This window comes from Pleurodeles waltl, chromosome 4_1, assembly GCF_031143425.1.
Source record: "Pleurodeles waltl isolate 20211129_DDA chromosome 4_1, aPleWal1.hap1.20221129, whole genome shotgun sequence".
NCBI classification, from domain to species: domain Eukaryota; kingdom Metazoa; phylum Chordata; class Amphibia; order Caudata; family Salamandridae; genus Pleurodeles; species Pleurodeles waltl.
This window is the reverse complement of record NC_090442.1, coordinates 980,804,467-980,818,077: the sequence shown is the minus strand read 5'-3', so window position 1 is coordinate 980,818,077 and position 13,611 is coordinate 980,804,467. Positions and strand designations below refer to the sequence as shown.

The 13,611-nt window shown below is 46.9% G+C and overlaps 1 protein-coding gene across 1 annotated transcript in view; it reads left to right on the top strand.

Annotated features, from left to right (window-relative positions):
- Positions 1–13,611, top strand: part of LOC138288300 (lysosomal alpha-glucosidase-like) — an 881,508-nt gene that overhangs the window by 613,506 nt on the left and 254,391 nt on the right. The gene's annotated exons all lie outside the window — the stretch shown is intronic.

Here is a 13,611-nt window from a genome sequence, read left to right as displayed (position 1 = left end):
AATGATAGGCGGAGTGAAAAAGGAGATAGGCACTCAGAGGTTTGTGAAGTACATTTTATACTGAGTACTATTACTGCAGTACTGATCTATGCACTATGAAATTCAGTTTGTAAATTGGACTCTGAACGTTCATGTCGGCAAATGTATGCCTTTGAAATTATCCTTTTACTTCAGTGCGAGCCCTGACCAGCACAGCAGGAGTAGGCATTGCTATAATTCACTGGGAGTCCACATAGGCACAGCAGGAGTAGACATTGCTATAAGTCAGTGGGAGACCAGACCAGGATTGCAAAAGTAGGCTATAGTTCAGTGCGAGTTCAGACCAGCACAGCAAGAGTAGGCACTTTTATAGTTCAGTGTGAGCCCAACCAGGGCAGCAAGAGCAGACACTGCTATAGTTCAATGTGAGCTCAGAACAGCACTGCAACAGTAGGAATTTCTATAGTTCAGTGCAAGCTCAGAACAACACTGCAAGAGTAGGCACTGCTGTGGTTCAATGTGAGATCAGACTAGCACTGCAAGAGTAGGCACTGCTATAGTTCAGTGCTAGCCCAGACCAGCACTGCAAGAGAAGACATTGCTATAGTTCAGTGCACGCTCAGAACAGCACTGAAAGAGTAGGAATTACTATAGTTCAGTGCGAGCTCAGACTAGCACTGCAAGAGTAGGCATTGCTATAGTTCAGTGCGAACTGAGAACAGCACTGCATGAACACGTGTTGCTATAGTTCACTGCAAGCTCTGAAGAGCAGTGCAAGGGTAGACTTTGCTATACTTCAGTGCAACCTCAGAATAGAACTGCACAGGTAAACATTGCTATAGTTCAGTACGAGCTCAGAACAGCACTGTAAGGATAGGCATTGCTATAGTTCAGTGCAAGCATAGACAAGCATTGCAAGAGTAGGCATTGCTATAGTTCAGTGTGAGTTCATACCAGCATTGGAAGAGTAGGCATTGTAATAGTTCAGTGCAAGCCCACACTAGCACTACAAGAGTAGGCACAGCTATAGTTCAGTATGAGCTCTGATACAGCACTGCAAGAGCAGGCACTGCTATAGTTCAATGCGAGTCAAATACACCACTGCAAGAGTAGGCACTCCCAGACTTGCACTGCAAGAGTAGGAATTGCTATAGTTCAGTGCGAGCCCAGAGCAGCACTGCAAAAGTAGGCACTGCTATAGTTCAGTGTGAGCTCAACCAGGAATGCAAGAGTAGGCATTTTTATTGTTAAGTTGCTAGCTGAGAACAGCACTGCAAGTGTAGGCATTGCTATAGTTCAGTGCCAGCTCAGCCAAGCACAGTAAGAGTAGGCATTGCTATAGTTCAGTGCGGGCCCAGACCACACTGCAAGAGAAGGCATTGCTATAGTTCAGTGCATGTTCAGAAGAGCACTGCAAGAGTAGGAGTTGGTATAGTTCAGTGCAAAATTAGACCAGCACTTCAACAGTAGGCACTGCTGTAGTTCAGTGCGAGCTCAGAACAGCACTGCACAGACAGGCATTGCTATAGTTCAGTGTGAACTCAGAACAGCACTGCAAGAGTAGGCATTGCTATAGTTCAGTGTGAGCTCAGACAAACACAGCAAGAGTGGGCATTGCTATAGTTTACTGCAAACTCAGGCCAGCATTGCAAGAGAAGGCATTGCTATAGTTCAGGGAGAGCCCAGACTAGCACTGCAAGAGTAGGCACTGCTATAGTTCAGTGCGAGCTCAGTACAGCACTGCAAGAGTGGGCACTGCTATAGTTCAGTGTGAAGTTAGACCAGCACTGCAAGAGTAGGCATTGCCATGGTTCAGTGAAAGCCCAGAACAGCACTGGAATAGTAGACAAAGCTATAATTCACTGCGAGCCCAGATCAGCACTGCAAGGGTAGGCATTGCTATAGTTCACAGTGAGACTAGACCAGGACTGCAAGAGTAGGGATTGCTATTGCTGAGTTCGAGCTCAGACCAGCACAGCAAGAGTAGGCATTGCTGTAGTTCACTACAAGCCCAGACCAGCACAGAAACAGTAGCCATTGCTTTAGTGCAGTGTCAGCTCAGAAGAGCACTGTAAGAGTGGGCACTACTATAGTTCACTGAAAGCCCAGACCACCACTGCAAGGGTAGGCATTGGTATAGTTCAGTGCAAGCTCAGAACAACACTGCAAGAGTAGGCTTTGTTATAGTTCATTATGCACCTAGGCCAGCACTGCAAGAGTAGGCATTGCTATAGTTCACTGTGAGCCTCTACGAGCCTAGCAACAGGAGGCATTGCTATAGTTCAGTACAAGCTCAGAACAACACTGCAGGAGTAGGCACTGCTATAGTGCGAGCTCAGACCAGCACTGCCAGAGTAGGCATTGCTATAGTTCAGTGCAGCTCCGAACAGCACTAGAAGAGTAGGCCCTGCTATAGCTCACAGTGAGCCCAGAACAGCATAGTTCAGTGTGAGTTCATACCAGCATTGGAAGAGTAGGCATTGTAATAGTCCAGTGCGAACTCAGACTAGCACTGCAAGGGTAGGCACTGCTATACTTCAATGTGAGCTTAGAATAGCAGTGCAAGAGTAGGCATAGCTATAGTTCAGTATGAGCTCTGGTCAGCACTGCAAGAGTAGGCACAACTATAGTGCAATGCAAGTCCAAAACACCACTGCAAGAGTAGGCACTTCCAGACTAGCACTGCAAGAGTAAGAATTGCCATGGTTCAGTGGGAGCCCAGAGAAGCACCTCAAAAGTAGGCACTGCTATAGTTCATTGTGAGGTCAACCAGGAATGCAAGAGTAGGCATTTCTATAGTTAAGTTGAGAGCTCAGAACAGCACTGCAAGTGTATGCATTGCTATAGTTCAGTGCCAGCTCAGACAAGCACAGCAAGAGAAGGCATTGCTATAGTTCAGTGCACGCTCAGAACAGCACTGCAAGAGTAGGAATTGCTATAGTTCAGTGCAAGCTTAGAACAACACTTGAACAGTAGGCACTGCTGTAGTTCAGTGCGAGCTCAGAACAGCACTGCAAGAGTAGGCATGCTATAGTTCAGTGCTAGCTTGGAACAGCATTGCAAGGGAAGGCATTGCTATAATTCAGTGCAAGCTCAGACCAACACAGCAAGAGTAGGCATTTCTTTAGTTTAGTGCAAGCTCAGACCAGCATTACAGGAATAGGCAATGCTATAATTCAGTGTGAGCCCAGACCAGCACTGCAAGGGTAGGCACTGCTATAGTTCAGTGCTAGCTCAGTACAGGACTGCAAGAGTGGGCACTGCTATAGTTCAGTGTGAAGTCAGACCAGCTGCAAGGGTAGGCATTTCCATGGTTCAGTGAAAGCCCAGAACAGCATTGTAAGAGTAGGCACTGCTATATTTCACTGTGAGACCAGATCAGCACTGCAAGGGTAGGCATTGCTATAGATCAGTGTGAGACTAGAAAAGTACTGCAAGAGTAGGGATTGCTATTGCTCACTGCGAGCTCAGACCAGCACTGCAAGAGTCGGCATTGTTGTAGTTCACAACAAGCTCAGACCAGCACATCAACAGTAGCCATTGCTATAGTTCAGTGCCAGCTCAGAACAGCACTGTAAGAGTGGGCACTGCTATAGTTCACTGAGAGTCCAGAACACCACTGCAAGGGTAGGCATTGCTATAGTTCAGTGCGAGCTCAGAATAGCACTGCAAGAGTAGGCATTGTTATCGTTCAGTATGAGCCTAGGCCAGCACTGCAAGAACAGGCATTGCTATAGTTAACTCTGAGCTCAGACCAACACTGCAAAAGTAGGCATTGCTATAGTTCACTGTGAGCCCAGACCAGCCTAGCAACAGGAGGCATTGCTATGTTTCACTACGAGCTCAGAATAACACTGCAGGAGTAGGCACTGCTATAGTACGAGATCAGAACAGCATGGCAAGAGTAGGCATTGCTATAGTTCAATGCGAGCTCAGAGCACCTCTGCAAGAGTAGGCACTGCTATAGTTCATTGCGAGCCGAGACCAGCACTGCAAGAGGAGGCATTAATATAGTTCAGTGTGAGACCAGACCAGCACTGAAAAGGAAGTAGGCACTGTTATAGTTCAGTGCGAGCTCAGACCAGCACTGTAAAATTAGGCATTGTTATAGTTAAGTGGAAACTCAGAACAACACTGCAAAAGTAGGCATTGCTATAATTCAGTGTGAGCTCAGAACAGCACTGCAAGGGTAAGCATTGCTGTAGTTCATTGCGAGCCCAGAACAGCACTCAAAGAGTAGGCACCACTCTAGTTCAGTGCGAGCTCAGACTAGCACTGCAAGAGTAAGCACCGCTGTAGTTCAGTGCAAGCTCAGAACAGCACAACAATAATAGGCACTGCTATAGTTTAGTGTGAGCTCAGGCCAGCACTGCAAGATTAGGCATTGCTGTAGTTAAGTGGAAACTCAGAACAACACTGCAAAAGTAGGCATTGCTATAATTCAGTGTGAGCTCAGAACAGCACTGCAAGGGTAAGCATTGCTATAGTTCATTGCGAGCCCAGAACAGCACTCAAACAGTAGGCACCCCTATAGTTCAGTGCGAGCTCAGACTAGCACTGCAAGAGTAAGCACCGCTGTAGTTCAGTGCAAGCTCAGAACAGCACAACAATAATAGGCACTGCTATAGTTTAGTGTGAGCTCAGACCAGCACTACAAGATTAGGCATTGCTGTAGTTAAGTGGAAACTCAGAACAACACTGCAAAAGTAGGCATTGCTATAATTCAGTGTGAGCTCAGAACAGCACTGCAAGGGTAAGCATTGCTATAGTTCATTGCGAGCCCAGAACAGCACTCAAACAGTAGGCACCACTATAGTTCAGTGCGAGCTCAGACTAGCACTGCAAGAGTAAGCACCGCTGTAGTTCAGTGCAAGCTCAGAACAGCACAACAATAATAGGCACTGCTATAGTTTAGTGTGAGCTCAGACCAGCACTACAAGATTAGGCATTGCTGTAGTTAAGTGGAAACTCAGAACAACACTGCAAAAGTAGGCATTGCTATAATTCAGTGTGAGCTCAGAACAGCACTGCAAGGGTAAGCATTGCTATAGTTCATTGCGAGCCCAGAACAGCACTCAAACAGTAGGCACCACTATAGTTCAGTGCGAGCTCAGACTAGCACTGCAAGAGTAAGCACCGCTATAGTTCAGTGCAAGCTCAGAACAGCACTACAAGAGTAGGCACTGCTATAGTTCAGTGCGAGATCAGACCAGCACCACAAGAGTAGTCATTGCTCTAGTTCAGTACTAGCTCGGAACAGCATGGCAAGAGTAGGCATTGCTATAGTTCAATGCGAGCTCAGAGCACCTCTGCAAGAGTAGGCACTGCTATAGTTCATTGCGAGCCGAGACCAGCACTGCAAGAGGAGGCATTAATATAGTTCAGTGTGAGACCAGACCAGCACTGAAAAGGAAGTAGGCACTGTTATAGTTCAGTGCGAGCTCAGACCAGCACTGTAAAATTAGGCATTGTTATAGTTAAGTGGAAACTCAGAACAACACTGCAAAAGTAGGCATTGCTATAATTCAGTGTGAGCTCAGAACAGCACTGCAAGGGTAAGCATTGCTGTAGTTCATTGCGAGCCCAGAACAGCACTCAAAGAGTAGGCACCACTCTAGTTCAGTGCGAGCTCAGACTAGCACTGCAAGAGTAAGCACCGCTGTAGTTCAGTGCAAGCTTAGAACAGCACAACAATAATAGGCACTGCTATAGTTTAGTGTGAGCTCAGGCCAGCACTGCAAGATTAGGCATTGCTGTAGTTAAGTGGAAACTCAGAACAACACTGCAAAAGTAGGCATTGCTATAATTCAGTGTGAGCTCAGAACAGCACTGCAAGGGTAAGCATTGCTATAGTTCATTGCGAGCCCAGAACAGCACTCAAACAGTAGGCACCACTATAGTTCAGTGCGAGCTCAGACTAGCACTGCAAGAGTAAGCACCGCTGTAGTTCAGTGCAAGCTCAGAACAGCACAACAATAATAGGCACTGCTATAGTTTAGTGTGAGCTCAGACCAGCACTACAAGATTAGGCATTGCTGTAGTTAAGTGGAAACTCAGAACAACACTGCAAAAGTAGGCATTGCTATAATTCAGTGTGAGCTCAGAACAGCACTGCAAGGGTAAGCATTGCTATAGTTCATTGCGAGCCCAGAACAGCACTCAAACAGTAGGCACCACTATAGTTCAGTGCGAGCTCAGACTAGCACTGCAAGAGTAAGCACCGCTGTAGTTCAGTGCAAGCTCAGAACAGCACAACAATAATAGGCACTGCTATAGTTTAGTGTGAGCTCAGACCAGCACTACAAGATTAGGCATTGCTGTAGTTAAGTGGAAACTCAGAACAACACTGCAAAAGTAGGCATTGCTATAATTCAGTGTGAGCTCAGAACAGCACTGCAAGGGTAAGCATTGCTATAGTTCATTGCGAGCCCAGAACAGCACTCAAACAGTAGGCACCACTATAGTTCAGTGCGAGCTCAGACTAGCACTGCAAGAGTAAGCACCGCTATAGTTCAGTGCAAGCTCAGAACAGCACTACAAGAGTAGGCACTGCTATAGTTCAGTGCGAGATCAGACCAGCACCACAAGAGTAGTCATTGCTCTAGTTCAGTACTAGCTCGGAACAGCATTGCAAGGGTAGGCATTTCTATAGTTCAGTGTGAGCTCAGACCAACACGGCAAGAGTTGGCATTGCTAAAGTTTAGTGCAAGCTTAGACCGGCATTGCAAGAGTAGACAATGCTAAAGTTCAGTGATGGTCCAGACTAGCACTGCAAGAGTAGACACTGCTATAGTTCAGTGCGAGCTCAGTAGAGCACTGCAGGAAAGGGCACTGCTATAGTTCAGTGTGAACTCCGAACAGCACTATAAGAGTAGGCCCTGCTATAGCTCACAGTGAGCCCAGAACAGCATAGTTCAGTGTGAGTTCATACCAGCATTGGAAGAGTAGGCATTGTAACAGTCCAGTGCGAACTCAGACTAGCACTGCAAGGGTAGGCACTGCTATACTTCAGTGTGAGCTTAGAATAGCAGTGCAAGAGTAGGCATAGCTATAGCTCAGTATGAGCTCTGGTCAGCAATGCAAGAGTAGGCACAGCTATAGTGCAATGCAAGTCCAAAACACCACTGCAAGAGTAGGCACTTCCAGACTAGCACTGCAAGAGTAAGAATTGCTATAGTTCAGTGCAAGCCCAGAGCAGCACCTCAAAAGTAGGCACTGCTATAGTTCATTGTGAGGTCAACCAGGAATGTAAGAGTAGGCATTTCTATAGTTAAGTTCAGAGCTCAGAACAGCACTGCAAGTGTATGCATTGCTATAGTTCAGTGCCAGCTCAGACAAGCACAGCAAGAGCAGGCATTGCTATAGCTCAGTGCAAGCCCAGACCACACTGCAAGAGAAGGCATTGCTATAGTTCAGTGCACACTCAGAACAGCACTGCAAGAGTAGGAATTGCTATAGTTCAGTGCAAGCTTAGAACAACACTTCAACAGTAGGCACTGCTGTAGTTCAGTTGGAGCTCAGAACAGCACTGCACAGATAGGCATTGTTATAGTTCAGTGCGAGCTCAGAACAGCACTGCAAGAGTAGGCATGCTATAGTTCAGTGCTAGCTTGGAACAGCATTGCAAGGGAAGGCATTCCTATAGTTCAGTGTGAGGTCAGACCAACACAGCAAGAGTAGGCATTTCTTTAGTTTAGTGCAAGCTCAGACCAGCATTACAAGAATAGGCATTGCTATAATTCAGTGTGAGCCCAGACCAGCACCGCAAGGGTAGACACTGCTATAGTTCAATGCTAGCTCAGTACAGGACTGCAAGAGTGGCCACTGCTATAATTCAGTGTGAAGTCAGACCAGCACTGCAAGGGTAGGCATTTCCATGGTTCAGTGAAAGCCCAGAACAGCATTGTAAGAGTAGGCACTGCTATATTTCACTGCGAGCCCAGATCAGCACTGCAAGGGTAGGCATTGCTATAGTTCAGTGTGAGACTAGAAAAGTACTGCAAGAGAAGGGATTGCTATTGCTCACTGCGAGCTCAGACCAGCACTGCAAGAGTTGGCATTGCTGTAGTTCACTACAAGCTCAGACCAGCACATCAACAGTAGCCATTGCTATAGTTCAGTGCCAGCTCAGAACAGCACTGTAAGAGTGGGCACTGCTATAGTTCACTGAGAGTCCAGAACACCACTGCAAGGGTAGGCATTGCTATAGTTCAGTGCGAGCTCAGAATAGCACTGCAAGAGTAGGCATTGTTATCGTTCAGTATGAGCCTAGGCCAGCACTGCAAGAACAGGCATTGCTATAGTTAACTCTGAGCTCAGACCAACACTGCAAAAGTAGGCATTGCTATAGTTCACTGTGAGCCCAGACCAGCCTAGCAACAGGAGGCATTGCTATGTTTCACTACGAGCTCAGAACAACACTGCAGGAGTAGGCACTGCTATAGTACGAGATCAGAACAGCATGGCAAGAGTAGGCATTGCTATAGTTCAATGCGAGCTCAGAGCACCTCTGCAAGAGTAGGCACTGCTATAGTTCATTGCAAGCCGAGACCAGCACTGCAAGAGGAGGCATTAATATAGTTCAGTGTGAGACCAGACCAGCACTGAAAAGGAAGTAGGCACTGTTATAGTTCAGTGCGAGCTCAGACCAGCACTGTAAGATTAGGCATTGTTATAGTTAAGTGGAAACTCAGAACAACACTGCAAAAGTAGGCATTGCTATAATTCAGTGTGAGCTCAGAACAGCACTGCAAGGGTAAGCATTGCTGTAGTTCATTGCGAGCCCAGAACAGCACTCAAAGAGTAGGCACCACTCTAGTTCAGTGCGAGCTCAGACTAGCACTGCAAGAGTAAGCACCGCTGTAGTTCAGTGCAAGCTCAGAACAGCACAACAATAATAGGCACTGCTATAGTTTAGTGTGAGCTCAGACCAGCACTACAAGATTAGGCATTGCTGTAGTTAAGTGGAAACTCAGAACAACACTGCAAAAGTAGGCATTGCTATAATTCAGTGTGAGCTCAGAACAGCACTGCAAGGGTAAGCATTGCTATAGTTCATTGCGAGCCCAGAACAGCACTCAAACAGTAGGCACCACTATAGTTCAGTGCGAGCTCAGACTAGCACTGCAAGAGTAAGCACCGCTGTAGTTCAGTGCAAGCTCAGAACAGCACAACAATAATAGGCACTGCTATAGTTTAGTGTGAGCTCAGACCAGCACTACAAGATTAGGCATTGCTGTAGTTAAGTGGAAACTCAGAACAACACTGCAAAAGTAGGCATTGCTATAATTCAGTGTGAGCTCAGAACAGCACTGCAAGGGTAAGCATTGCTATAGTTCATTGCGAGCCCAGAACAGCACTCAAACAGTAGGCACCACTATAGTTCAGTGCGAGCTCAGACTAGCACTGCAAGAGTAAGCACCGCTATAGTTCAGTGCAAGCTCAGAACAGCACTACAAGAGTAGGCACTGCTATAGTTCAGTGCGAGATCAGACCAGCACCACAAGAGTAGTCATTGCTCTAGTTCAGTACTAGCTCGGAACAGCATTGCAAGGGTAGGCATTTCTATAGTTCAGTGTGAGCTCAGACCAACACGGCAAGAGTTGGCATTGCTAAAGTTTAGTGCAAGCTTAGACCGGCATTGCAAGAGTAGACAATGCTAAAGTTCAGTGATGGTCCAGACTAGCACTGCAAGAGTAGACACTGCTATAGTTCAGTGCGAGCTCAGTAGAGCACTGCAGGAAAGGGCACTGCTATAGTTCAGTGTGAACTCCGAACAGCACTATAAGAGTAGGCCCTGCTATAGCTCACAGTGAGCCCAGAACAGCATAGTTCAGTGTGAGTTCATACCAGCATTGGAAGAGTAGGCATTGTAACAGTCCAGTGCGAACTCAGACTAGCACTGCAAGGGTAGGCACTGCTATACTTCAGTGTGAGCTTAGAATAGCAGTGAAAGAGTAGGCATAGCTATAGCTCAGTATGAGCTCTGGTCAGCAATGCAAGAGTAGGCACAGCTATAGTGCAATGCAAGTCCAAAACACCACTGCAAGAGTAGGCACTTCCAGACTAGCACTGCAAGAGTAAGAATTGCTATAATTCAGTGCAAGCCCAGAGCAGCACCTCAAAAGTAGGCACTGCTATAGTTCATTGTGAGGTCAACCAGGAATGTAAGAGTAGGCATTTCTATAGTTAAGTTCAGAGCTCAGAACAGCACTGCAAGTGTATGCATTGCTATAGTTCAGTGCCAGCTCAGACAAGCACAGCAAGAGCAGGCATTGCTATAGCTCAGTGCAAGCCCAGACCACACTGCAAGAGAAGGCATTGCTATAGTTCAGTGCACACTCAGAACAGCACTGCAAGAGTAGGAATTGCTATAGTTCAGTGCAAGCTTAGAACAACACTTCAACAGTAGGCACTGCTGTAGTTCAGTTGGAGCTCAGAACAGCACTGCACAGATAGGCATTGTTATAGTTCAGTGCGAGCTCAGAACAGCACTGCAAGAGTAGGCATGCTATAGTTCAGTGCTAGCTTGGAACAGCATTGCAAGGGAAGGCATTCCTATAGTTCAGTGTGAGGTCAGACCAACACAGCAAGAGTAGGCATTTCTTTAGTTTAGTGCAAGCTCAGACCAGCATTACAAGAATAGGCATTGCTATAATTCAGTGTGAGCCCAGACCAGCACCGCAAGGGTAGACACTGCTATAGTTCAATGCTAGCTCAGTACAGGACTGCAAGAGTGGCCACTGCTATAATTCAGTGTGAAGTCAGACCAGCACTGCAAGGGTAGGCATTTCCATGGTTCAGTGAAAGCCCAGAACAGCATTGTAAGAGTAGGCACTGCTATATTTCACTGCGAGCCCAGATCAGCACTGCAAGGGTAGGCATTGCTATAGTTCAGTGTGAGACTAGAAAAGTACTGCAAGAGAAGGGATTGCTATTGCTCACTGCGAGCTCAGACCAGCACTGCAAGAGTTGGCATTGCTGTAGTTCACTACAAGCCCAGACCAGCACATCAACAGTAGCCATTGCTATAGTTCAGTGCCAGCTCAGAAGAGCACTGTAAGAGTGGGCACTGCTATAGTTCACTGAGAGTCCAGAACACCACTGCAAGGGTAGGCATTGCTATAGTTCAGTGCGAGCTCAGAATAGCACTGCAAGAGTAGGCATTGTTATCGTTCAGTATGAGCCTAGACCAGCAGTGCAAGAACAGGCATTGCTATAGTTAATTCTGAGCTCAGACCAACACTGCAAAAGTAGGCATTGCTATAGTTCACTGTGAGCCCAGGAGGCATTGCTATGGTTCACTACGAGCTCAGAACAACACTGCAGGAGTAGGCACTGCTATAGTACGAGATCAGAACAGCATGTCAAGAGTAGGCATTGCTATAGTTCAATGCAAGCTCAGAGCACCTCTGCAAGAGTAGGCATTGCTGTAGTTCAGTATGAGCTCAGAACAGCCCTGCAAGAGTAGGCACTGCTATAGTTCATTGCGAGCCGAGACCAGCACTGCAAGAGGAGGCATTAATATAGTTCAGTGTGAGCCCAGACCAGCACTGAAAAGGAAGTAGGCACTGTTATAGTTCAGTGCAAGCTCATACCAGCACTGCAAGAGTAAGCACCGCTATCGTTCAGTGCAAGCTCAGAACAGCACAACAATAATAGGCACTGCTGTAGTTTAGTGTGACCTCAGACCAGCACTGCAAGATTAGGCATTGCTATAGTTAAGTGGAAACTCAGAACAACACTGCAAAAGTAGGCATTGCTATAATTCAGTGTGAGCTCAGAACAGCACTGCAAGGGTAAGCATTGCTATAGTTCATTGCGAGCCCAGAACAGCACTCAAACAGTAGGCACCACTATAGTTCAGTGCGAGCTGAGACTAGCACTGCAAGAGTAAGCACCGCTATAGGTCAGTGCGAGCTCAGAACAGCACTACAAGAGTAAGCACTGCTATAGTTCAGTGCAAGCTCAGACCAGCAGCACAAGAGTAGTCATTGATCTAGTTCAGTACTAGCTCGGAACAGCATTGCAAGGGTAGGCATTTCTATAGTTCAGTGTGAGCTCAGACCAACACGGCAAGAGTAGGCATTGCTATAGTTTAGTGCAAGCTTAGACCGGCATTGCAAGAATAGGCATTACTAAAGTTCAGTGATGGTCCAGACTAGCACTGAAAGAGTAGACACTGCTATATTTCAGTGCGAGCTCAGTACAGCACTGCAGGAAAGGGCACTGCTATAGTTCAGTGTGAACTCAGACCACCACTGCAAGAGTAGGCATTCCTATAGTTCAGTGCGAGCCCAGGACAGTACTGCAACATTAGGCACTCCCAGACTAGCAATGCAAGAGTAGGAATCACTATAGTTCATTGCGAGCTTAGAACAGCACTCCAAGAGTAGGCACTGCTATAGTTCACTGCAAGCCCAAACGAGCACTGCAAGGGTAGGCATTGCTATAGTTCGGAGTGAACCTAGACCAGCATTGCAAGAGTATGGATTGCTATTATTCAGTGTGAGCTCAGACCAGCACTGCAAGACTAGGCATTGCTAAAGTTCACTACGAGCCCAGACCAGACCAGACCAGCAACAGTCGACATTGCTATAGCTCAGTGCGAGCCCAGACCAGCAATGCAAGAATAGGCACTGCTATAGTTCAGTGATAGAGCAGACCAGTACTGCAAGGGTAGGCACCACTATAGTTCAGTGCAAGCTCGGAACAGAACTGCAAGAGAAGGCAATGTTACAGTTCAAAGTGATATCAGAACAGCAGTTTAAGTGTAGGCACTGCTATATGTTAGTGTAAGCTCAGACCACTACAGCAAGAGCAGGCACTGCCATAGTTCAGTGCAAGGTTACAATAGCACTGCAAGATTAGACATTGCTATAGTTCAGTGTGAGCTCAGAACAGCACTGCGAGGGTAGGCATTTCTAAAGTTCAGTGCGTGCGCAGAAGAGCACAGCAGGAGCAGGCATTGCTATTGTTCTGTGTGAGCTCACTCCAGCACTGCAAGAGTAGGTATTGCTATAGTTTAGCGCAAGATCAGACCAGCTTGTCAAGATGAGACATTGCTATAGTTCATTGCGATCCCCGGCCAGCACTTCAAGAGTAGGCACTGCTTTAGTTCAGTGTGAGTTCAGAATGGCAGTACAATAGTAGGCACTGCTGTAGTTCACTGCGAGACGAGACCAGCACTGCAAGAGTAGGCATTGCTATGGTTCAGTGAAAGCTCAGCACTGCAAGGGTAGGCATTGCTATAGTTCACTGCGAGCTCAGAACAGCACTGCAAGAACAGGCACTGTTATGGTTCAGTGTGAGCTCAGAACAGCACTCCAATATTAGGCATTGCTATAGTTCATCGCAAGTTCAGAACAGCACTCCAAGAGTATGCATTGCTGTAGTTCAATGCGAGCTCAGACCATCACTGCAAGAGTAGGCATTGCTATAGTTTCTTGGGAGCCCAGACCAGCACTCAAAATGAAGGCACCACTATAGTTCAGTGCGAGAATCAGACCAGCGCTGCAAGAGAAGGCACAGCTATAGTTCAGTGCAAGCTCAGAACAGCACTGCAAGATTAGGCACTGCTATAGTTCAGTGCGAGCTCAGACATCACTGCAAGAGTAGGCATCGCTATTGTTC